Below are 26,938 nucleotides of genomic sequence, written 5' to 3' on the forward strand. Positions count from 1 at the left end.
TGAAGCCTTGATAACTAAAGGGCATAGAATTGAGGATATTTGCAACAGAACCAGAGACAACGTTAGGAAAAGCTAATTGAATAGTTAGGATTTGGAAAGCGCTGCCTGATAGAATGATGGTTACAGAGTTACTTATAACCTTCAAGAGGGAATTTGATAAGTACTTGGAGAAGGAGTTGTAGGGATATGGGAAAATAGTGAAAGAATGGGGTAACTGGACTGCTGATCAAAAGAACTAACACAGGCTTGATGGGCTGAATGGTAATCCCCTGTGCTCTACTATTCCATGATTCTATAATTGAATTATTTATATTATTCTAAGAGATATAGAATGTAAAAGCTGAGAGGTGTGCTAGACCGCTTATAGATCTAGTTTTCCTTTGTGCAGCTAATGTTCAGCTTAAGGTGCTATATAAATTGTTAGTGGTTTACTGGTGTTTTCATTGTGGAAAATGGGTTTGGAGGAGGATAGAAGAAGTAGAGCTTGGATAGTTATAATCATCCAACCCATAATGCAAAAGGCTATTGTGCTGTAGATGTGAAATAAAAATGCTACTGAGAAAGGTAGTTCCAGCTCAGTAAGACAAATAATAATTACCCAGTCGACATTGGTTTTTACAACAGCGTCATTGTATTTGCATATCACATTCACAGCACACAGGGTATTCTGTTATTTCTTCACAGTCCTTCACTCATGTTGCTATTGCTTCACATATATGAAGTGCCTCTGACGACAAAGCCTCTGTACAATCTGTAACAGAGGAAGTAGGACTTAGATGGTTTTGTGAGAAACTCAAAAAAGGAAACAATCCAAGCTTGAGTTTTGTCAGATGTGTTTGATTTGCACCCTTAAAGTTTACAAATTGTTGCCAAGTTATGTGTGACATAATGTATGAACTCTCTGTGGTCTCAGTGATATTCCCAAACCACGTCAGTTGAAGGAAATGTCCAGTAAAAAGCTCTCTTACTATTATTCTTTAGACAATTTGTGTGAACCTTGGAACTTGGCAATTTTATTTATGTACAATCCTACGTTTTCTGAAGTATGTGTTCTTTATCCTAATCTTGCTCATCAACATGTGCTACTGCAACAATATTGCTACAAAATTAACTGTTTATTTGCCAAACTTTCCTCTCTGAGGTAGTGTGGGTGTACACAAACTGATTTATTTTCAATTTAGCTTATAGGTACACTAAAATTGCCTTTTTATTTATTATATTTTTAAAATCTTCATTTAATCTATATTTTTCATGGAAAGAGAATTTGACAATTTTTTTCCCAAGCAAAAGATGAGCCTCATTTTATTTTCATTGCAGCAATGAACATTTTATCAAACATTGGGTCTATACCCATTGGAGTTTAGAAGAATGAGAGGTGATCTTATTGAAACATAAAAGATCCTGAGGGCGATCTTGATGGGGTGGATACTGGAAGTATGTTTCCTCTAATGGGGGAGACTAGAACTAGGGGACACAGTTTAAAAATAGGAAGTCTCCCTTTTGTGCGGCGATGAGGAGAGTCTTTTTTCTCTGACAGTCCATTAGTCTGTGGCATTCTCTTTCCCAGAAAGCAGTGGAGACAAGGTCATTGAATTTATCCAAGGCTGATTTGGACAGATTTTTGATAGATAAGGGAGTCAAGAGTTATGGGAAGCAAACAGGAAAGTGCAGTTGAGACCACAATCAGATCAGCATGATCTTACTGAATGGTGGAGCAGGCTCGAAAGGCCAAATGGCCTACTCCTGCTCCTAAAATGTTCCTATGTTCCATTGATTATAATGGAAAAGATTAAACAAATGTGATGTAATACAGGTTGCCAGTTCACTATATCTTGTTTTGCACGATCTCCAAAGATCAATTTCATCCCCAATTTCTTTACTGACGAGGTTCTGCAAATGTTTTCATTTTTTCAAAAATTTCAGTGTAATCTGCAGATGTTCTTCATCAGTTTGTTGGTGGGAAAGATCTTGTATAAGTGCAAACGGTTTTACTTATGACTTTATGTGGGGTATTTTAACCTCCAAGAACAGGCATGATGGGGTCAGATGGGAAAGTAAAAAGTATTAGAATTTCAAGTGCAACTGCATCCTTCCTCCAACAAACCCACTTCCGATTTTAACGGAGACCTGTTTGGCTGTGTGCAAGTAACTTGTTCACCGAAGGCAGGTGACCATTAGGATAGATAGGTTGGTAATTAGCGTAGCCGCTTGAAACATTAGCAAATGGTAATGAGGCGATTTTGAAACAGGCCTCTGAATTCAATGTCTCCTTCATGGGTTTCCCGGAGATCAGCAAACTCACTGGTGAAAAGGAGGTGTGATTGAGCGGGTGGTGTTTAAATTTGAGATTGTCTGATCTCAATGCAATCTCAGCACCTGCAGCTGCTTTGGCAGTTCCCATGGCAAGAATTTTGCAAGGCATTTTTGTGAGCATAGAGGATGTTGAAAAGTTTGCGGGCATTCAAATGGACGATATTAGAATGGGGGCCACTGTGGATGTTTTTGAGAGGGCATCAGACAAGAAAGACAATCATCATTCCTGCAGTGAAGTTGTGTTGTGGTGGGACCTGGTGCAGGTGCACCAAGAGAGAGGTCCACAGCACAGATCAGGAGAACTTAGATCTGGAAAATAGAGTGGAAACCAACATAAAGCAGAACAGAGTGGAGAATGGAAGAGAGGAGAGCAATAGGGAGAAAGAGATTGGAGGAGGCAGTACCTGCATGAGGGTAAACGGACAGAGGCTTAATTTTTCTTGATCTATCTGAAGAACACTGACTCTACAGGCTCACATTGAAACACTAGGTGGTTGCAGACATCTGCAGCCTTTTCCAAGTTCCCTGCTGAGCCTGGTGGCTACACATTGTCTGCAGCTGTGAAAGTCACCATTGCCCGCAATTAAGTTGCCTCTCATTCCTTCCAGTGCATCACCAGTGACATCTCGAAGTTCTCTTGATTAGCTGCACATAAATGTTTAAAGCAGAACATGAATAGCTTATTTGTCAGGACCTTGAGCTATCGTCATTGCTGGGGAATTTGACATAGCCAGAATGAGCGGGCAATTGCATTCATCTCTCTGGCTGGCTCACCACAGCTACAAGGTGACATCAATTTCACGTGTGTGGCTATCCAAGAACCACCAGGTTAACTAGGAAATTTTAATCAACCACACAAGATTTTATTCCATCAGTGCACACCACAAGAAGTGGTTCAAGCAGGTTTCTACTAGATGACCTGGGAGTTGCCATGGTGTTCTAATACTGCAGCAGTCCAACACTCTACATCTCATCTACCTGAAAACAGACTCCAGGGTTGGCTTGTAGAAGATGGGATACGCCTTTCAAACTTCGCTCATGACAGCTTTGAGGAACCCCATCAACACCACAACAGCGAGAGCCAAATGACCGCCTAGATGTTTCTGACCAAACTTCGGCAATAATTGGTGTGGCCACAACTGAGGCACTGGCCAAGAGTAGAGCTGAAGTCATAGAGGATGACGGTATGTTCCTGCCTAATCTACCTTCTCGTATCAAAAAATTTCTTGTGATTTGCAAGCTGCAGATGGTGTAAGCAAGCACCTATTGTTTTCCACCATTTTGCTCAACCAACGCTACCCATGTGCCTTCCTCCTTTCAGATGCCCAAGAACTGCCACCTGGTCACCCTGCCTCCTGTGTGGGAGGCTTAAGTGCAAAAGGATTAAAAGATTCATGAAGAAGAGACACTGTCACTCGATCTTACATGGGTTCAAATCCCATGACAGCAGCTGGTGGAATTTAAATTCAATTAATAAACCTGGAATTAAAAGCTAGTTAATTCTCATAAGAAAGTTCCTCTGGTTCGCCAATGTGAACTACAGACTACAGCAATGTGGTTGACGCTTAAATGCCCTCTGAAATGGCCTAGCAAGCCAAGTTGTATCAAACCACTATAAAGTCTAAAAGGGATAAAACTGAACAGACCACCTGGCATCCACCGAGGCAACTGAAGCGACAGCAGTAGACCCAGCCCTGTCAACCTTGCAAAATCCTCCTTACTAACATCTGGGAGCTGGTGTCAAAATTTGGAGAGCTGCCCCACAGACTAGTCAAGCAACAGCCTGACATAGTTATACTCATGGAATCATACCTGACAGATAATGTCCCTGACAATGCCATCCTTGGGTATGTCCTGTCCCACTGTCAGGACAGACCCAGCAGAGGTGTCAGCACAGTGATATACAGTTAGGCGGAAGTTGCCCTGGGAGTCCTCAACATTGACTCTGGACCCCATGAAGTCTCATGGCATCAGGTCAAACATGGACAAAAAAACCTCCTGCTAGTTAAAACCTAAACCCAACCATCTTCAGCTGCTTCATCAATGACCTTCTTGCCATCATAAGGTCAGAAGTGGGGATGTTTGATGATGATTGCACAATGTTCAGCACCATTTGCAACTCCTCAGGTACTGAAGCAGTCCATGTCCAAATGCAGCAAGCCCAGCCAGCGAAGCACAGATACCGTGAATTAATATAAAAAATAAATAAATAAATATTGTGGCTGCAAGACCAGGTCAGAAGCTAGGAATCCAGTGGTGAATAACTCACCTCCTGACTCCCCAAAGCCTGTCCACCATCTACAAGGCACAAGTCAGGAGTGTGATGGAGTACACTCCACTTGCCTGGATGAGTGCAGCTCCAACAACACTTAAGAAGCGTGACACCATCCAGGACGAAGCAGCCCACTTGATTGGCACCCCTTCCACAAACATTCACTCTCTCCACCACCAACGCGCAGTGGCAGCAGTGTGTACCATTTACAAGATGCACTGCAGGAACTCACCAAGCCCCCTTAGACAACACCTCTCAAACCCACGATCACTATCATCTAGAAGAACAAGGGTAGCAGAACACCACCACCTGGAAGTTCCTCTCCAAGCCATTCATCATCCCGACTTGGAACTATATCGCCGTTCCTTTGCTGTCGCTGGGTCAAAATCCTGGAACTCCCTATCAGCACAGTGGATGTGCCGACACCACATGAACTGCCGTGGTTCAAGAAGGCAGCTTACCACCACCTTCTCAAGGGCAACTAGGGATGGGCAATAAATGCTGGCCTAGCCAGTGATGCCCACATCCCGTGAATGAATAAATAAACCTACTCCCCTCTCTCAGCTGATGAATCAGTGCTCCTCCATGTTGAACAACTCTTGGAGGAAGCACTGAGGGTGGCAAGAGTACAGAATGTACTCTGGATGGGGAACTTCAATGTCCGCCACAAAGAGTGTCTCGATAGCACCACTACTGACCAAGCTGACCGAGTCCTAAGGGACATAGCTGCTAGACTGGGTCTTCAACAGGTAGTGAGGGAACCAACAAGAGGGAAAAACCTACTTAACCTCATCCTCACAATCTACCTGAAGCAAATGCATCTGTCCATGACAGTATTGGTGGGAGTGACCACCATATAGTCCTTGTGGAGACAAAGCCTCGTCTTCACATTGAGGATACCCTCCATCATGTTATGTGACACTACCACTGTGCTAATTGGGATAGATTTTGAGCAGATCTAGCAACTCAAAACTGAGCATCCATGAGGTGCTGTGGGCCATCAGTAGTAGTAGAATTGTACTAGAACACAATCCGTAACCTCATGGCCCAGCATTTCTCCACTCAACCATTGCCATCAAACCTGGGGATTAACTCTGGTTCAATGAAGAGTGCAGGAGGGCATGCCAGGAGCAGTACCAGGCATACCTAAAAAATCAGGTGCCAAAATGGTGAAGCTACAAACCAGGACTATTTGCATGCCAAACAGCAGAAGCAGTATGTGAGCTAAGTGATCCCACAACCAACAGATCAGAAGTGAGCTCTGCAGTCCTGCCCATCCAGTCATGAATGGTGATGGACAATTAAAAAGCTCAGTGGCAGGAGGATGCTCCACAAATATCCCCATCCTCAATGATGGGGGAACCCAGCACATCAGTGCAAAAGACATAGCTGAAGCATTTGCGGCCATCTTCAGCCAGAAGTGCCAAATGGATGATCCATCTTGGCCTCCTCTGGAGGTCACCAGCATCACAGATGCCAGTCTTCAGCCAATTTGATTCACTCCCAGTGATATCCTTAGCCAACTGTTCCAGTACAGCAACAACGCTGGCATCTACCCATTAATGTGGAAAATTTCCCAGGGATGTCCTGTCCACAAAAAGCAGGACAAATCAAACCCAGCCATTTACCACCCCATCAGTCTACTTTTGATCATCAGTAAAGTAATGGAAAGTGTCATTGACAGTGCTATCAAGTGGCACTTATTCAGCAATAACCTGCTCACTGATGCTCAGTTTGGGTTCCGCCAGGTCCACTCAGCTACTGACCTCATTACAGCCTTGGTCCAGACATGGACAAAAGAGCTGAACTCCAGGTGACTTGAGAATGACTGCCATTAACATCAAGGCAGCATTTGACCGAGTGTGGCTTCATGAAGCCCTAGCAAAACTGAAATCAATGGGTATCATGTGGAAAACTCTCTGCTGGTTAGAGTCATACCTGGCACAAAGGTGGCTGTAATTGTTGGAGATCAATCACCTCAGTCCTGGGCCATCACTGCAGGAGTTCCCAGGGTAGCTTCCTCGGCCCAACCACGTCAGCTGTTTCATCAATGACCCTTCCCTCCATCATGGTCAGAAGTGCAGATGGTTGCACAATGTTCAGCACCATTCACAACTCCTTAGATACTGAAGCAGACCATATCCATATGCAGCAAGACCTGGACAATATTCAAACTTGGGTTGATAATTGACAAGTGACGTTCATGCCATATAATTGCCAGGCAATGACCATTTCCAACAAAAGAGAATCTAACCATCTCCCCTTGACATTCAATGGCATTACCATCGCTGAATCCCCTACTATCAACATCCTGGGGGTTAACTGAACTGGACCAACCATATATATACTGTGGCAACAAGAGGCTAAGATTTCTGAGGAGATTAACTCATCCCCTGACTTCCTAAAGCCTATCCACCAGTTGCCTCGATGAGTGCATCCAACAACACTCAAGAAGACACCTTCCAGGCCAATGTAGCATGCTTGACTGGCACCCCATCTACCACCTTCATATCCACTCCCTCCACCACAAATGGGCATTGACAGCAGTGTGTACTGTCTACAAATTGCACTGCAGCAACTCTCCAAGGCTCCTTCGAGAGCATCTTCGAAACCTGCGAGCTCTACCACCTAGAAGGACAAGGACAGCAGATTCACGGGAACAGCATCACCTGCAAGTTCTCGTCCAAGTCATACACCATGCTGACTTTGAACCATATCGCCATTCCTTCACTGTCGCTAGGTCAAAATCCTGGAACTCTCTTCCTAACAGCACTTTGGGTGTACCTACACCACATGGACTGCAACGGTTCAAGAAGGCAGCTCACCACCATCTTCAGAAGACCAATTAAGGATGGGCAAAAAAATGCTTTCCTAGCTAGCTTCACCCACATCCTATGAACAAATAAAAAAAAATGATGGCCTTTCCACTTAGTTGAACACTGTTAGTACCCTGCAGTATGTTCTCCAGCATAATTTCCTCTTCTACTGATATTAAACTGATGCTCTATATTTACCAAACTCATGTCTCAATTTTGGGATAACATTGAATATGCTCCAGTTCTCAAAAAAAAGCATCTGCATTTATTTCCTTGTTTATTTCCTTGAAGATCCTAGGTTGTATCTAAATGTTTCTGGTATTCTGTGGAGTACATCCAGATGTTTTGATCTCCCTTGTTCATTTGCAGGCATTAGCCTGCTTAAAATAAATGGGTTAATACTAGCATTAATAACATTGAGTGGAAAATCTAGTTTTTATTTTCTTGTATTCCTTCATAACACAAAATTTGCTAAAGTAATATCACCAGAGATTTAGAGCAAGACTCGCAACAGATATTCTTCAAAATATTGTTTACATGACATTGGAGTTGTTTTAAGTAAACAGCTCAGATGATGTAAATAGTGACCTAGAAAAACACGTTTTGCTGTTGACTAATCCTATTTGAACTTTTACACAAACATTCTTTTCCTTTGACAATTTATGAAATTTAATTTCACTCTTACCTATAGTCCATTCAACAATGGAAACTGTTATTGAAGCTGTCTTCCAATAGAGAAACTCTCTTCTAGCTTGCATATGTGTTAACATATGTTCAGGCATTTAAATCTCAAAGTGACTGCTAGTGATATTAAGTGTTTAATAATGTATATTACAATTCCCTATCTGATTTTTAATTCAGATGTCAATCTATTGTAAAAAAGCTATTATTTCGATCAAATAACAGGCTTATGTCATAAACATATTAAACATTCATCCACTAATCTCTCTAACAATAATTTCTAGTCTTTAAGTATGAATTCTAAAATGAGAGATAGGAACATGATTGGCCATATCAGTGAATCGTATTCGATACTTATAGGTCAGGGTCATGTTCATTTAGCATGGATCCATTTACCAACCTATTATTTTATATGACTACTCCTTGTAGCTCTTTGATGACTCATGAAAAATAATATGCAACCTTGGGCTACAATTCCAGAGTTAAGAGTCCTAGCTGTGACTAGAGGAACTGAATTAAAATTCCAGTTTTGACTGACATTCATAATCTGTCACTTGCCATATTTCCAATTTGCATTCCTGGTAGGTGAGGCTTGCTGCTGAGAGCAAAAAGACAGAGGATACCCCTATTCAGTAAAGACTTGTAATACATTTTAATGATGTTAAACAGCTTTCGGAAAAACAAGTAATCTCAGTTTGGTTTTTTTAATTCATTCTCGGGATGTGGACTTCGCTGGCTGGGCCAGCATTTATTGCCCATTCCTAATTGCCCTTGAGAAGGTGGTGGTGAGCTGCCTTCTTGAACTGCTGCAGTCCATATGGTGTAGGTACACCCACAGTGGAGTTACAAAGGGAGTTCCAGGATTTTGACCTAGCGACAGTGAAGGAAGGGCAATATATTTCCAAGTCAGGATGGTGAGTGACTTGGAGGGGAACCTCCAGGTGCTGGTGTTCCCATGTGGCTGCTGCCCTTGTCCTTCTAGATGGTAGCAGTCATGGGTTTAGAAGGTGCTGTCTAAGAAGCTTTGGTGAGTTTCTGCAGTGCACCTTGTAGATGGTACACACTGCTGTGGTAGAGGGAGTGAATGTTTGTGGATGGAGTGTCAGTCAAGTGGGCTGCTTTGTCCTAGGTGGTGTCAAGCTTTTTGAGTGTTGTGGGAACTGCATTCATCAAGGCAAGTGGAGAGTATTCCGTCACACTCCTGTCCTATGCCTTGTAGATGGTGGACAGGCTTTGGGGAGTCAAAATCAGCAGCGGAAAATTGCAAACTTTTTTTGTGACAGTGACTGAGATTTTGTCATTCTCCACATTTCCGTCCCACCTGCCATGATACCTGCCACTGACTGCAGGATTCCTAGCCTCCAACTTACTCCTGTAGCCACAGGCTATTCCAGTTCAGTTTCTGGTCAATGGTAACCCCCAGGATATTCATAGTGGGAGATTCAGTGATGGTAATGCCATTAAATGTTAAAGGGCGATGGTCAGATTATCTCTTGTTGGAGCTGGTCATTGCCTGGCACTTGTGTGACGTGAGTGTTACTTGCCACTTGTCAGCCCAGGCCTGGATATTGTTAAGTTCTTACTACATTTGGACATGGACTGCTTCAGTATCTGAGTAGTTGCAAATGGTGCTGAACATTGTGCAATCATCAGCGAGCATCCCCACTTCTGATATTATGATGGAAGAAGGGTCATTGATGAAGCAGCTGAAGATGGTTCGGCAGGAGCTGAGTGACCCTAGCAGAACCCAAACTGAGCATCAGTGAGCAGGGTATTGCTAAGAAAGTGCCACTTGATAGCCCTGTTCGTGACTCTTTCTATCACTTTACTGATGGTAGAGAGTAGACTGATGGGGTGGCAATTGGCCGGGTTGGAGTGGTCTTGCTTTTTGTGTACAGGACATGCCTGGGCAATTTTCCACATTGCTGGGTATTTGCTGCCCAACAGCGTTTAATTTAGCTTGCTGCCAGGCGCAAACCAGAAAAAAATGAAAGTGAGATTCTGACGTCATATATTCCTGGATTACTGCTTCTTCCTTGTCTTCTGTTATTTATTTACAAAGTATTTACAACACAGAAACAGGCTTTTCAACCCAAATGATTCATGCCAGTATTTATGATCCACACAAGCCTCCACCCATCCTTGTTCATCTTACTCTATGACTGTATTCTTCTAATCCTTTCTCCTGCATGTGCTTACCTAGCTCCACCTTAAATACATCTATTGTATTCACCTCAACTGCTCCTTGTGGTGGCGAGTTCCACAATCTAATCATTCTAGGATAAGATTCTGAAGGGATTTAACAGGCTAGACACTGAGAGGTTGTTTCCATTGGCTGGGAAATCTAGAACATGGGGAGGATAAGGGGCCGGTCATTTAGAACTAAGAAGAAGAGAAATATCTTCAATCGGGGGCTGTAAAACTTTCGAATTCTCTACCTCAGAAGGTTGGGGATGCTCCATCATTGAGTACATTCAAGACTGCGACAGAGATATTTTGGTCTCTCTGGGAATGAAGGATGAAGGGATATGGGGGATGCATAGAAAATTAGGATTGAGGCAGAAGATCAGCCATGATCAGATTGAATGGTGGAGCAGGCTTGAGGGGCTGTATGGTCTACTCCTATTTCCTATGTTCTTTAAGAAGTTTCTTCTGACTATCCTAATTGATTTATTAGTGACTATTTTACATATATTGTTTTGGATTCTGGCATCATCTACAAGTGGAAACTTTTCTGTACTTGTGTTAATTGTATATCAATTGGTGTTTGACTCTACTCGGTACTTCATTAGCACCTTCCAAACCTGTGACCTCTATCACCTGGAAAGATAAGGGCAGCAGATAAATGGGAACACCACCACTTGAGAATCCCAAGGTCTTCTATAAGCATATAAATAATATGAGGGTAGTAAAAGAAAGAGAAAGGCCGATTAAGGATTTAAAAAAGGGGACTTGCACATGGAGCCAGGAGAAATAGTGGAGGCATTAAATGACTTCTTTGCATCTGTCTTTAGGAAAAAGATGCTACCCAGGCCAAGGGGTGAGAGGACACTAGGAGAATTCACAATTGAGATGGAGGTGGTATTAGAAAGGCTATCTCTATTTAAAATAGATAAGGTGCCAGGACCAGATGAGATGCACCCAAGGGTACTGAGGGAGGTGAGAGTGGAAATTGCAGAGGAACTAGTGATAACCTTTCAGTTTTCCATAGACACAGGGGTGGCAGCAGAGGACTGGAGAATTGCGAATGTAACACCCTTGTTTGAAAATGGGTACAAGGATAAAACCGGCAACTACAGACCTGTTAGTTTGACTTCAGTGATAGGGAAACTTCTGGAAACTATAGCTCGGGACAAAATCAGTAGTCACTTAGACAAACGCAGGATAATTAAGGAAAGCCAGCATGGATTCATTAAGAAAAAAAATCATGTTTAACGAACTTGCTGGAGTTTTTTGAGGAGGTAACAGAGAAGGTTGATAAGGGAAATGGTGTTAAAGTGGTGTATATGGATTTTCAAAAGAGATTTGATACAATGCAACAGACTTGTGAGCAAAATTCTAGTCCATGGAATAAAAGGGAAAGTAGGCGCTTGGATAAGAAATTGGCTGAGTAACAGGAAACAGAAAGTAATGGTTAATGGATGTTTTTCACTTGAATGTTTCCACTTGGGGAGTGGAGCCAGGGAGAGGAGAGCGGAACCAGGAGATAAAACAGCAGAAGACAAAATGAGCCCGAGAGCGGAGCCAGGAAGACCAAACATCTAGGTGCTGCTGCTACTGCTGCTGGGGTCCAGTGGACCCACCAGATTTGGAGAAAATCAAGTGTGACATCATAGGGAGCTAGGTAAGTGATTGGTGAGTATTTTGTTGCTCATTTATCTTTTAAATACTGGTACATTTTATCGGTAACTGTTAGGTTTTCTTCATAATAAGATTCTTGTAATGGGAGTAGTAAAGCTTATTGGAAGCAGTAGGGTTTATTAAATAAGATAAATACATATAAATAGATAAAAATAAAATAAATGTGTAATTAAGAAATGTAGAACTTTTAGTTGTAAGTGGTATTAGCTTTGAGAAACACAGTAAATTGTAATATACGTAGGAATTATACTAAGTTAATTAAGAAATTAATTACATTAAATTAAACTAAATAACGTAAGTAACAATGGTCAGACAGGTGTTATGTTACAACTGTGGAATCTGGGGGCTTCTGGACACCAAGGTGATCCAGGACAAACACATTTGCAGAAAGTATAAGCAGCTAAGGGGATTCCAGATTAGGATTATTGATCTGGAAGCCAAACTGCAGATACTGCGCAACATAAGGAGAGAGGGAAATACCTGGACACTTTGTTCCAGAAGACAGTCAAACCTCTTAGATTAGGGTCGCCTGTTTTGGACAGAAGTGAGGGACAGACGGATGTGACCATGAGTGAGGCAGGTCAAGGGACTGAGCAGACAGTCATGGAGGAGCCTCAGACTTTGCAATTGTTAAACAGGTTTGAGGTGCTCACAACCTATGTGAATGAAAGCGAAGTCTGCAGAGTGGATGAGCAGGTTGTCCGTGGCACCATGGTACAGGATGCCATCCAGGTGGGGGGGACAAAAAAGGAATGTAGTGGTAGTAGGGGATAGTATAGTGAGGGGGATTGACGCTGTCCTCTGCAGCAAAGAGCGAGAGTCCAGATGGCTGTGTTCCTGCCCGGTTCCAGGGTTCAGGACATTTGCTCAAGGCCGGAGTGGGAGGATCCAGCTATTGTGGTCCACGTAGGTACCAATGACATAGGCAGAACAAGGAAAGAGGTTCTGCAAAGTCAGTATGAAGAGCTAGGCACCAAATTAAGAAGCAAAACCTCAAATGTAATAATTTCTGGATTATTACCTGAGCCGTGTGCAAATTGGCTAAGGGCAAATAAGATTAAGGAAATTAATGCGTGGCTCAAAGACTGGTGTGGGCGATGTGGGTTCCGATTGGTGGGGCACTGACTTCAGCACTGGCAAATGTGGGGGCTGTACCATTGGGACAGTCTACACATGAGTCATGCTGGGACCAATGTTCTAGCAAGCCACATAACTAGGGAAGTAGAGAGGGCTTTAAACTAAACAAATGGCAAATGGAATTTAATCCGTATAAGTGTGAGGTGATGCACTTGGGCAGGACAAACAAGGTGCTGGAGTACATGATGAATGGTAGGACCCTGGGAAGTTACGGGAATCAGAGGAACCTTGGTGTGCATGTCCACCGGTCCTTTAATGTAGTGGGACAGGTAGATAAGGTGGTTAAGAAGGCATATGGGATATTCTTGCCTTTATTAGCCGAGGCATAGAATTAATCTACACTTGGAGAGGCAGGGATTAATCAAGGACAGTCAGCATGGTTTTGTTAAGGGGAGGTTATGCTGGAACTGTATAAAACGCTGGTTAGGCCACAGCTAGAGTATTGCGTGCAGTTCTAGAATCCGCATTATAAGAAGGATGTGATTGCATTAGAGAGAGTGCAGAGGAGATTTATCAGGATGTTGCCTGGGCTGGAGAGTTTTAGTTATGAGGAGATATTGGATAGACTGGAGTTATTTTCCCTGAGCAGAGGAGATTGAGCGGGACATGATTGAGGTGTATAAAATTATCAGAGGCATAGATAGGGTAGACAGGGAGGAAATTTTCCCCTTGGTGGAGGGATCAATAACCAGGGAGCATAGATTTAAGGTGAGGGGCAGGAGATTTAGAGGGGATGTGAGGGAAAATGTTTTCACCCAGAGGGTGGTGGGTATCTGGAACTCACTGCCTAAAAGGGTGGTAAAGGCAGAAATCCTCATAACATTTAAGAAATATTTGGATGTGCATTTGCGATGCCATGGCATATATGGCTACGAGCCTCGTGCTGGAAAATGGGATTAGAATAGTTAGGTACTTGTTTGGCCGGTGCAGACTCGATGGGCCGAAAGGCCTTTTTCTGTGCTGTAGACCTCTATGACTCTAAGGAGGGTGAGGGATCAAGCTTGGGTAGAGGTAGCAAATCAAGGGTAAAGTCAAGAGGAGAGCAAAATAGAAACATGGGAAATGAGGGTCAGAGAATAATAGGAAGGGACAGAGAGAAAAAAACCTAAGAATACACCAATGGTCAAGACTAGATGTTGCAAAGATGACAAAAAGACAAAACTTAAGGCTCTGTATCTGAATGTGCGATTCGTAACAAAGCAAATGAATTGATAACGCACATTGAAATAAATAAATATGATCTGATAGCCATTACGGAGACGTGGCTGCAGGATGACAAAGATTCGGCCTTGAATGTTGAGTGTATGACATTCAAGAAGAATAAAAAGCTACGTAAAGGTGGAGGGGTTGCACTATTAATTAAATATGGCAATGGTGCAATAGTTAGAGATGATCTTGGTCCAGGAGATCAGGATGTAGAAGCAGTTTTGGTGGAGATGAGGAATAGTTGGGGAGAGAAGTCACTAGTGGGAGTGGTCTACAGGCCCCCTATGAGTAATCACACTGTAGGACAAAGTATGCAAGAAAAAATATTAGGGATATTAGGGGTTATGATAAAGGGACAGCAATAATCATGGGTGATTTTAATCTACATGTAAACTGAAAAAATTAGACTGGCAGTAGTAACCTGATGAGTTCATAGCATGCTTTTGAGAGAGTTTTTTTAGAGCAGCACATTCTGGAACCAACCAGGGATCAGGCTATATTAGATTTGGCATTGTGTAATGTGACAGGATTAATTAATGATCTCAGAGTAATGGCACCCCTAGGTAGCAGCGACGACAATGTGATTGAATTTTACATCCAGTTTGAAAGGGAGAAGAGTGGGTCTAAGACTAGTATTTTAAACCTAAATAAGGGCAACTATCTGGGCATGAAAACTGAGCTAGCTGAAGTGAACTGGGGTATGAGGCTAGAGGATAGATCAATAGAGAAGCAGTTGCAGACTTTTAAGGGATATTTCAGAATACTCAGAAAAGTATATTCCCATTATAAAGAAAAATTCTAAGGGGTGGACTCACCATGCTTGGTTAACTAAAGAAGTTAAGGAAAATACCAAACTTGAGGGCAAACCATGTAACTGCGCAAGGATGAGTGGCAGGTTAGATGATTGGTCAGAATATAAAGAACGGCAGAGAGCAACTGAAAGGTTAGTCAGGAGAAAGAAATTAAGAATATGAAAAGAAGCTAGCTAGAAATGTAAAAACAGATAGTAAAAGTTTCCAGAAGTATTTAAAGAGGAAGAGAGTAAGTAAAGTGAGTGTTTGTCCTCTCGAGAGTGGCAATGGGAAGTTAATAGTAGATAATAAGGAAAAAGCAGATGAAATAAACAAATATTTGCTTCTGTCTTCACTATAGAAGATGCAAAAAACATTCCAGTAGTTGCTATAAATCAGGAGGTGGAAGGGAGAGAGGAACTTGATGAAATTACAATCACTAGGGAAACAGTTCTGAGCAAGTTGATGGAGCTGCAGGCTGACAAGTCTCTGAATCCTGATGGACTTCATCCTAGGGTCTTATAAGAGGTGGCTAATGAGGTAGTAAATGCGTTGGTGTTAATTTTCCAAAATTCCCTAGATTCTGGAGAGGCTTCATCAGACTGGAAAGTATTAAATGTGACCCTTCTATTCAAGAAGTGTTTTTGTGGGGGGGGGGGGGGGGGGGTGGGATGGGGGAGGGGAAAGAAAACAGGAAACTATAGGCCAGTTAGCTTAACGTCTGTCATGGGGAAGGTACTAGAATCGATCATTAAGGAGGTTATAACTGGACACTTAGAAAATCAGACGGAGTCAACATGGTTTTGTGAAAGGGAAATCATGTTTAACCAATTTATTGGAGTTCTTTGATGGAGTAACATGCGCTGTGGATAAAGGGGAGCCTGTAGATGTACTATACTTGAATTTCCAGAAGGCATTTGATAGGGTGCTACGTCAAAGGTTATTGCAGAAAATAAAAGCTCATTGTGTAGAGGGTAACATATTAACATTGATAGAAGATTGGGTGGCTGTCAGAAAACAGAGAGTATGCATAAATGGGTCTTTTTCTGATTGGCAGGTTGTATCAAGTAGAGTCCCGCTGTGGTCTGTGCTGGGACCTCAACTTTTTACAATTTATATCAAATAAGAGGAGTGAAGGCATGGTAGCAAAATTTGCGGACGACGCAAAGATCAGTAGAAAAGTTTGTTCTGAAGAGGACATAAGGAGATTGCAAATGGATATAGATAGGTTGAGTGAGTGGGCAAAAATCTGGCAGATGGAATATAATGTGGGAAAATGTGAAGTTGTTCACTTTGGCAGGAAGAATAAAAAGGCAGAATATTACTTAAACAGAGAATGGCTGCAGAATTTCGAAGTGCAGAGGGGACTAGCTGTTCTTGTGCATGAGTCACAAAAAAATAGTATGCAAGTACAGCAAGAAATTAAGAAGGCTAATGGAATGCTATTCTTTATTACGCGAGGAATTAAACATACAAGTAAGGATGTCATGCTTCAGTTACATAGGGCATTGGTGAGACCACATCTTGAATATTGTGTGCAGTTTTGGTCTCGTTATATAAGAAAGAATGTAAATGCATTGGAGGGATCAGAGGAGGTTTACCAGATTGATACCTGGAATGAGTGAGTTGTCTTATGAAGATAGGTTGGACAGGCTGGGCTTGTTTCCACTGGAATTTAGAAGGGTGAGAGGTGACTTCATTGACGTATATAAGATCCTGAATCTTGACAAGGTGGACGTGGAAAGGATGATTCCTCTTATGGGTGAGTCCAGAACTAGGGGGCACTGTTTTGAAATTAGGGGTCACCCTTTTAGGACAGAGATGAGGAGAAACCTTTTCTCTCAGAGGGTTGTGCGACTTTGGAATTCTTTGCCTCAGAAGGCGGTGGAGGCGGAGTCATTGAATATTTTTAAGGCAGAGGTAGATAGATTCTTGTTAGGCAAGGGAATCAAATGTTATCTGAGGTAGAAGGGAGTGTGGAATTCGAAACACATACAGATCAGCCATGGTCTTATTTAATGGCGGAGCAGGCTCGAGGGGCCAAATGGACGCCTTCTGCTCCTATTTTGTATGTTTGTATGTTTTCAGATTGGAGAATGGTTTGTAGTGGAGTTCCCCATGAACAGATAAGAAAAATGGCCTGTAGCTAATATGCCTTGGTGGGATGTGGGGAGAAGTAGTTCTGTGGGAGGTAGGCAGAAGAGAGGAGAGAGAGAGATCACAGGTTGGCTTTGGATCATCGGGAGGGAGAAATTGCAGCAGTTTAGCTTCAGGGGAGGAGAGAAGCACTCCTGCTCCTCCTGGCTCACAAGCAGTATTGGAAAAACATTCACCTGCTATAGCTGGCTCTTCCTCCCTCCCTTTACCTGGAGGTTTCCTGAATCCTGGGGGCCCAACCTAGATCCATTAAATCTAAATGGCTGCTAAAATTTGAAACACGCTGCCTCAATAATGGAGTAACATTACTAACCTGTTTCAGGAGTGGGTTATTCCCACAACCTACAAGGCTACTTCCACAACCTGATAACCTGGCAGGTCAAAGAACAAAGAAAAGTACAGCACAGGAACAGGCTCTTCAGCCCTCCAAGCCTGCGCCGATCATATTGCCCGTCAACTAAAACATTTTGCACTTCTGGGGTCCGTATCCCTCTATTCCCATCCTATTCATGTATTTGTCAAGCTGCCTCTTAAACACCACTATCGTACCTGCTTCCACCACCTCCTCTGGCAGCAAATTCCAGATACTCACTACCCTCTGCGTAAAAAACTTGCCCCACCACATCTCCTCCATAGTTTTCTCCTCTCACCTTAAATCTATGTCCCCTAGTAATTGACTGTTCCACCCTGGGAAAAAGCTTCTGACTATCTACTCTGTCCATGCCACTCATAATTTTGTAAACTTCTATCAAATCGCCTCTCAATCTCCGTCACTCTAGTGAGAACAATCCGAGTTTCTCCAACCTCTCCTCATAGCTAATAACCTCCAGACCAGGCAGCATCCTGGTAAACCTCCTCTGCACCCTCTCCAACGCCTCCATATCCTTCTGGTAATGTGGTGACCAGAATTGCACGAAATATTCCAAGTGTGGCCTAACCAAGGTTCTATACAGCTGCAGCATGACTTCCCAGCTTTTATACTCAATACCTCTGCCAATGAAGGCAAGCATGCCATATGCCTTCCTGACTACCTTATCCACCTGCGTTGCCACTTTCAGTCTCCTGTGGACCTGTACACCCAGATCCCTCTGCCCATCGATGCACTTAAGGGTTCTGCCATTTACTGTATTAGACCTTCCAAAGTGCATTACCTCGCATTTGTCCGGATTAAACGCCATCTGCCATTTCTCCGCCCAAGTCTCCAACCGATCTATATCCTGTTGTATCCTTTGACAATCCACTTCACAATTCTAAGGTCAGGTTTCCCACTTTTAAGAATTTAACCCCGCTCTCCCTCTGCCCACCCGTTGGGGTGAGTGGGGGAGAGGGGGTTAAACCTCGCCTGATGTGTTTCTACCAGAAATCTGTAATCTATTCCACTTATATTAATAGTCACACAGAGTCAATCTAATTAAAAATAGTACTTCAAGAACAATCTATACAAGGCAGAGCCTTTTTATCTGAAACTGTAGTGTTGAAATACTATTTATAACTGTCATCCTGAGCTTTACAGAGGATAACTTCCAAGGCCAGGCAGATAAATAGAATGTTAGTTGTTGAACCCAACATGACTGGTGCATGCATAGATAATGTACATTTCATAAGTCAGCATTTTTGTATTTCTAATCCTGGCCTTCTTCCCTCTGATCTTCACTCCTGACACTCTACAAGAGTATCTGAGCTTGTGGCAGGGTTAAAAAATGTGAATGTCACCTGCTATGGGAATAAATCGTAGAATGATGCAGCACAGAGGAAGCCATTCGGACATTGTTGCCTGTGCCAGCTGTTCAGAAGAGCTACCCCATTCCCCTGACCTTTCCCTAGAGCTCTGCGAAGTTTTCATTGTGAGTTTTTATCCAATTCCCTTTTATTGAACCTGCTTCCACCATGCTTTCAGGCAGTGCATTCCTGATCATAACTACTCGCTATGTTAAAAGCAAATCTCTCCTCATCTTGCCTCTTTTTTTTTTGCAAATTACCTTAAATCTTGTACTTTGTTTACTGATACTTCTGACATGAGAAACTGTTTTTCCTTAGTTACTCTTTCAAAACCCTTTATGATTTTGAAAACATCTATCAAGCCACCTCTGAACCCTCTCTGCAGTAAGGAGAACACACCCAGTTTCTCTCCCTTTCCTCCATGTAACTGAAGTCCAGCATTCTTGGCAACATTCTACTAAATCTCCTGTACGCCCTCGCAAAGATCTTGACATCCTATCTCAATGGTGGTGTCCAGAGTGCATTCAGTGCTGTATAACCACTTGAAGGAATGCTGGGTGTGTCTCTCTCCAAATTTTTGGACCAACAAGCTAATCAGTCCTCTTTAGGGGCACCAGGTTCTTCTCAGTTTTCCAATCACTGAACAGAAGGGAAGTAAAATTCAAGGAATTTCCCAGTTTTGGAAAGCCTTCCTTCAGTCCTGCCTCCTCCAATGTCATGGGACATGGCCTGCTATATTTAGGAGCCATACAATTTTCCTCTCCAACTACCCACTAACTTATTTGGGCTCAAAGAAAATTTAGAGCCCCTGTTTTTATCGATGAAATACATCCAAATGAAATCATCTGTGATTTTGGCTGGCAATTTTGACATAATGTGGGTGTGCTGCATTACTGGAGATGCTATCCTTTGGATGTGGTGGTAAAGTGACGTACTGTCCATCTGTTCCAGTATTTCAAGTGGGAATTAAGACCTCTTGGGTCTATTTAAAGAAGAACAGAGAGTTGTCCTAGTGTTCATAGATAGTCATTTACCTCATTGCTGTTCATGAGATATTGCTATAATCCCAAAATTTGCAACACATTTGAAAATCATAACAACAGTGGCTACACTTTGAAATTATTATTTTGTATGTGAAGTGCTTAAGCATGTCTCTGAGAAATGTAAGAAGGTATGGCATAAATGTAAACATTTCTACTGGAAGAAGTATTTGCTTGTTTTGGAGCAAAAGCTTAAACTAAATAGTTTATCAGTCGCAATTGGCTTATATTCATTTTCATAGTTCTCATGTTAACAGCTATTCAACTAGCAAAACACTAAGAGACATTTGGAGGAAATAAAACCTTAATGCTATATCTGGACGAAATGAAAATTAAACCTCGTGAAGTGAGAGAGGTGTTTTGGGAGTTGCACAAGGCAGCTTTTGTGTTTCAGGGAGGTGTGTAGCCATATTGCAGGCTCGTGAGTTTGTAGGGGACCTTAATCGAATAAAGTGTGAGTGTTGCCGTTGTGTATTTGTTGCTTTTTTTATTGCTTCACAGGATGTGGGCATTGCTGGCTAGGCCAGCATTCATAGCCCATGTCTGATTGCCCTTGAGAAGGTGGTGATGCGCTGCCTTGAACAGCTGCAGTCCTTGTGATGTAGATACACCCACAGTGTCGTAAGGAAGAGAGTTTCAGGATTTTGACCCAGCTTCAGTGAAGGAACAGCAGTATAAATCCAAGTCAGGATGGTGTGTGTCTTGGAGGGGAGCTTGCAGATTGTGGTGTTCCCAAGCATCTGCTGCCCTTGCCCTTCTAGATGGTAGAGCTTACAAGTTTGGAAGGTGCTGTCGAAGGAGCCTTGGTGAGTTGCATCTTGTAGATGGAACTGCCACTGCTGCATTCATCCAGGCAAGTGGAGAGTATCCCATCACACTCCTGACTTGTGCCTTGTATATGGTGGACAAGCTTTGGGGCGTCAGAAGGTGAGGTACTCACCACAGAATTCCCAACCTCTGGCCTGCTGTTGTAGCTACAGTATTTATAGGGTGGGTCCAGTTCAGTTTCTGTTCATTGGTAACCACCAAGATGTTGATAATGGGGGATACAGCAATGGTAATGCAATTGAATGTCGAGTGGAGATGGTTGGGTTCTCTCATGTTGGAGATGGTCATTGCCTGGAACAGTTGTGGTGCAAATGTTACTTGCCACTTATCAAACCAAGCCTGAACATTGTCAAGGTAAAAGCAAAATACTGCGGATGCTGGAAATCTGAAACAAAAACAGAAAATGCTGGAAAAACTCAGCAGGTCTAGCAGCATCTGTGGAGAGAGAAACAGAGTGAACGTTTCGAATCCTTATGACCCATCTTCAGCTCTGAAGAAGGGTCATACAGACTCGAAACATTAACTTCGTTTCTCTCTCCAGAGATGCTGCTAGACCTGAATATTGTCAAGGTCTTCTTGCACATGACAAGGACTGCTTCAGTATCTGAGGAATCGCAAATGGTGCTGAACGTTGTGCAATCAGCAGTGAACATCCCCACTTCTGACCTTATACATTAATGATCTAGATGAAGGAACTGAGGGCATCCTGGCTAAGTTTGCAGATGACACAAAGATAGGTGGAGGGACAGGTAGTATTGAGGAGGCGGGGAGGCTGCAGAAGGATTTGGACAGGTTAGGAGAATGGGCAAAGAAGTGGCAGATGGAATACAACGTGGCGAAGTGTGAGGTCATGCACTTTGGTAGGAAGAATAGAGGCATAAACTATTTTCTAAATGGGGAGAGAATTCAGAAATCTGGAGTGCAAAGCTTGGAAATCCTATTCCAGGATTCTCTTAAGGTTAACTTGCAGGTTGAGTCAGTAGTTCGGAAGGCAAATGCAATGTTGGCATTTATTTCAAGAATATAAAAGCAGGGATGTGCTGCTGAGGCTTTATAAGGCTCTGGTCAGACCACATTTAGAATATTGTGAGCAATTTTGGGCCCCATATCTCAGGAAGGATGTGCTGGCCCTGGAGAGGGTCCAGAGGAGGTTCACGAGAACGATCCCAGGAATGAAAGGCTTAACATATGAGGAACGTTTGAGGACTCTGGGTCTATACTCGATGGAGTTTAGAAGGATGAGGGGGGATTTGATTGAAACTTACAGAATACTGAAAGGCCTGGATAGAGTGGACGTGGGGAAGATGTTTCCATTAGTAGGAGAGACTAGGACCCGAGGGCAAAGCCTCAGAGTAAAGGGAAGACCTTTTAGAACAGAGATGAGGAGAAACTTCTTTAGCCAGAGAGTGGTGAATCTATGGAATTCATTGCCACAGAAGGCTGCGGAGGCCAGGTCATTGAGTGTATTTAAGACTGAGATAGATAGGTTCTTGATTGGTAAGGGGATCAAAGGTTACGGGGAGAAGGCAGGAGAATGGGGTTGAGAAACTTATCAGCCATGATTGAATGGCGGAGCAGACTCGATGGGCCAAATGGGCTAATTTCTGCTGCTGTGTCTTATGGTCTTATGGTCTAAGGAAGGTCATTGATGAAGCAGCTGAAAATGGCTGGAACTAGGACACTATCCTAAGGAACTCCTGCAGTGATGACCTGGAACTGAGATGATTGACCTCCAACCACAACTATCTTCCTTTGTGCCACGTATGACTCCAACCAGTGGAATGTTTTCCCCCTGATTCCCATTGACTTCAGTTTTGCAAGGCCCATTGATGCTGCACTCGGTCACATGCTGCCTTGATTGAACCAAGACTTTAAGAAGGTGAAGTGTGTGGTGCCCATGGTGGACAAGGAAGAAATGAAAACCACTGAGTATCTTACACTGTCAGATCTGGTGAAATCACTGACTGCTTCTTACCTGCTTTGCAGTCCTGGGATTGGGAAGTTTGCTGACAGCTCAATGCCGCCTCCTTCCAAGTTATAGTGGCTATGAACTTTTATTCATTTGTCTCCTTCCAGACTGGTACTGGAGATATTAGTAACATCACGCAGTTTGCAGTCACTGCTATATAACGGAGATCACCAAGGCTTTCTATTCAAAGAAAGGTCACTACGTTTTCCAGTCTATCTTGCCAGACACTGGCAAGTAGGGTGAGCACATGGCTTTGCTAAGATTGCTGGTGTAGGGTGCCATGGACTGCATGCATATAGGCTTGCAGGCACACATAACAACTGTGCTTTATGTCAGAACCGGGAATCCATCCCCTCAACATCCAGTTGGCGTGTAACCACAGAGAATCATGCAGGTCACTACCCTGTAACCTGGCAGCAGTCATAATGCCTTCATTCTGTAGCAGTCTCCTATGCCAACTGCATTTGAGCCTTCCCGGCAAGCCAAAGGTTGACTACTGGGCAACAAGGACTATCCACTGATGACAAGGCTGACGATTCCAGTGCTCAACCAATGCACACGTGCGCAGCATGCATAGAATGAATGCCATGCTGCTTCGCAACATGTGATAGAGCAGACCGTCAGCATGCTGATGCAACACTTCCACTACCTGGACTGTTCTGTACTTCGCATAGTGGGTGTCAAGATTCATGTTGGGTTGCACAACTTTACTATCATGAAGGGACAGATCTTGTTGCCAGCGATCGACAATCAGCAGGAGGAGCATGAGCAGGAGGAGCATGAGAAGGAGGAGGAGGAAGGGATCACCTAGACAATTCCTTTCTGCCCGGATTGGGTCTCATGGTGGCATCATGGTAATTTCACAGGACTTGTAATCTAGAAGCTAGGCTAATGTTCAGGTGGAGCTCCCGGTGCTAATGATAGAGCGCTCGCTTAGCATGCCTGAGGTCACGGGATCGATGCCCATAATCTCCAATAGGGAGCGCTATGCGGGCAGCAGTGGGAGCTGAGAGAGAGAAAGAAGGTTCTAGAGAGAAATAAAAAGCACCCTCACTGACAAGCATGACCAAAGCCCATCTGCCCGAGCTCAAGAAGTTCATGGACAAGAAACTGTCACTCAAACTGAATGGTGGGAGTCATGTGCAAGGAATTCTGCGTGGCTTTGCCCCTTTCATGAATCTTGTCACGGATGAATCTGTCGAATTGGCACTTGGGGGCCAGCAAAATAACATTGGCATGGTGGTTATCAGAGAGAATAGCATTATCATGCTGGAAGCCTTAGAACGAGTATAATGAAGACTGCTGTATTCCTGAAAACATGGAAAAGAATGTTGCGGAGACACCCCATACATCATTTTGAGCCCTAGAATTTTTTGTCCTTAGTTTTTCTGGTCGAATATTGCATTTGATTGAATCGTTTGAGGTGCAACCTACCATTTTTGTGAATAATTTATTATTTGTACTTGTGGGACCTAAATGACATTAAATATGTTTTTGTATGAAAAAAAAGAACTTATTTGAGTGTGAAAGAATAAACGCAAGCCCAATTTCCCATTCACCAATTCACCTTACCTGTCTCTGACACTGGCCATCAAAGCGTCTGCTTGGCCACAATGTAAAAATAAAAGCCACCACAAAGTACAAATCCATAAATAATTTTGCACCTTTCCTACCTGCCTGCCTTCCTTGTGCCCTTGCCTGTCTAAGTGCTGCTACGGACTGCTACTGCTGTGGTTGCAGTATGGCTGGTGGAAGGCTATTGAATTTCAGTGGAGGAGACTGCAAATGGCTTTGGTAGGTGCACATGAGCATACCTAGGCTTAGAAGGCCTTGCTGTGTCTGCAGCATCTTGGAATGGGCGACAAGTGACTGGGCTGGTTGGCTGACGGGCAACAGCAAGAGCACTGGCAGAGTAGCAGGAGTGGGAGCTGTCTTCTTGAGAGAGGCAACAGTTTCATGCTTTGTGGAACCATTGTCACTCCCCTGGGTGGCACTGCAGAAATGCTAGTAATCTGTTGGAGGACAGATTGATGAACTGCTGTGACATCCTGCAAGCCTCTTTGCACACTGTAATCCACAGCCATGATGGCAGGAGTCTGAGTTTACATGAGGACTATCTGAAGTTCCACTGCAGCATTCAAATGTTGGGTGGTTGCTGCTTGTGGAATGGTTGCTGCAATGGTTGCAACATTGGCCGTCAGATTCTGCATCATTGTTGGGTCCAAATGTATGCAAAATATGCAGATGGAGTTGGCCACCACTTCTGTGCTGGAAAGGATGGACTGCAACTCTGTGCAAAACCCTGTGCCAAGTTTGTGCTGGTCACTTCCATGCTCCTAGACATCGACATCAGGACCTCTGGCAGGCTTCCCAATGCACAAACATTTCATTCTGCATATCTATCAGCTGCCTTCTGGACGATACTTCATGGAAGTACTCAACTGAACCCTCTGCAGCAAAGCCTATGGGCAGCCTCGCCCTCAAGTGAGCTAACGCTTGCCCTATCCTTGCCCTGACTGCAGCCCACTCGTGCTTAGTCTCTCCTGCTTCCAAACGAACCTTTGAAATACACTTGTTATCAAATTAAGCTGGAGGTTGCAACTGTGAAATCAAGTGACAATGCTGTGACATCAATAGCACTTTCTCTTTGGTGTTCCTCTACTCTGTAACATCTCTGGTATCTGATAGGAAAAGGCGCCAGGATAAGGATGCGGTTCGGGGAGGGGGTAAGTAAGGGATGTCTGCTTGCACCTTTTGAACTTGTAGATCAGAAATGTGAGATGCGGAAGAAGTGAGATGTGAAAAGGAAGAATAGGCATGAGATCCCGCCGCCTTCGATGGCTTCAGCCCCACCTCTGGCCACGGCCTCAGTAATACACATCCCATTAATGGTCAACACCATCACTTACATTGTGATCAGTACTTAAAGGCATGCCCATCCCCTGCCAGTTAGCTCTGGCTATTTCCAGTTGTGCGCCGCCTTGTCCATTAAGTGTGGTGCAATATGTTTTGGCGATGCAGCTGTCATGGTTGAATAGCTGGCTACGTGCAAGCTCTGAGATGTGGGTGTGAAACTTGCTGCAGTGTTAAGTATATGGGTGAAGGTAAAGGTGAAGCATTCGAATGTGAGGTATGAGATCTGATTGATGGAGATTGTTGGTAGGTTCATAACGGGAGTGTAGTGATTGAAACAGTATCTGAGACTATTGGTGCACTTCGTAGGATACGCAATTTGAGGACACATTCACTGACCTTAACCACTTTTAAGCCATTGATCTTATTTCAGCACTGCATCCAGATGCTTGGGGCTTGACTCCAGGCATTGACCTCCATGGCTTTCTGCTGCCATTTCCTTTAAACCATGCATCCAAAGGATCTCCTTGCCCTCTGCTGATACAGGGCATCATTCCTCCTACGTTAATCCCTCCAGCACAGAACAGACTGAAGCAGTCCATGCCCATAAACAGCAAGACCTGGACAGCATTTAGGCTTGGGCTGATAAGTGGCAAGGTGATAGTGTTTTGACTGGTCCCCAGGCAAGGTTCCCTCAATTTGTTATGATCCCGGACGAGACACCCCAAATTCTTATAATCCTGGGTGAGCAGGAATGAACTGGCTCTCTTTCTTTATTCAACCTCCTCGGTTGTTCACAACAAGGTTAATTTAAAAATGATCCCTTTCCTCATGATTCCCTTTTCACAGTCCAAATGTATTTATGGGCGGGATTCTACATTCGTCAGGCGGGCGTGTACCTGACCTGATCAGGCGTAGAATCACACGCTATGATGTCGGGCAAACGCCCCAATGTCATCCCACACTCTCGTGATCTTTCGGTTGGCGGCATGTGCGAGAGTTGGCAATGCGCCTGCCGACATTAAGAGACCTATTAAGGCTCCTAAGCAATTAATTAATTTGTATTTTTCACTGCCCGTTCAACCATTTGGTTGCCGGGCAGGCAAATAGGCCAGGCGGCCTCTGCATTTTTAACAAAACCTCAACCATGCCCGGTATGAGGTTTCCAATGGGAAATAAAAATCTATTAAATATTTTTCAGCATCATTTTAAACATGTGACTCAGTCACATGAAGAAGGACATGTGGGGATATGTTTATATCATCTTTCAAATTTTTATTTTAGTTTCTCCAATT

At 43.5% G+C, this 26,938-nt stretch overlaps 1 protein-coding gene and 1 pseudogene across 1 annotated transcript in view; both read left to right on the forward strand.

Moving 5' to 3' along the window:
- The window catches only part of adgrv1 (adhesion G protein-coupled receptor V1), a 735,500-nt gene that overhangs the window by 512,394 nt on the left and 196,168 nt on the right, over positions 1-26,938 (forward strand). The gene's annotated exons all lie outside the window — the stretch shown is intronic.
- Positions 23,798-24,302, forward strand: LOC144690358 (small nuclear ribonucleoprotein G pseudogene; annotated as a pseudogene).

This window comes from Cetorhinus maximus, chromosome 2 (genome assembly GCF_964194155.1).
Source record: "Cetorhinus maximus chromosome 2, sCetMax3.hap1.1, whole genome shotgun sequence".
Taxonomy (NCBI): Eukaryota; Metazoa; Chordata; class Chondrichthyes; order Lamniformes; family Cetorhinidae; genus Cetorhinus; species Cetorhinus maximus.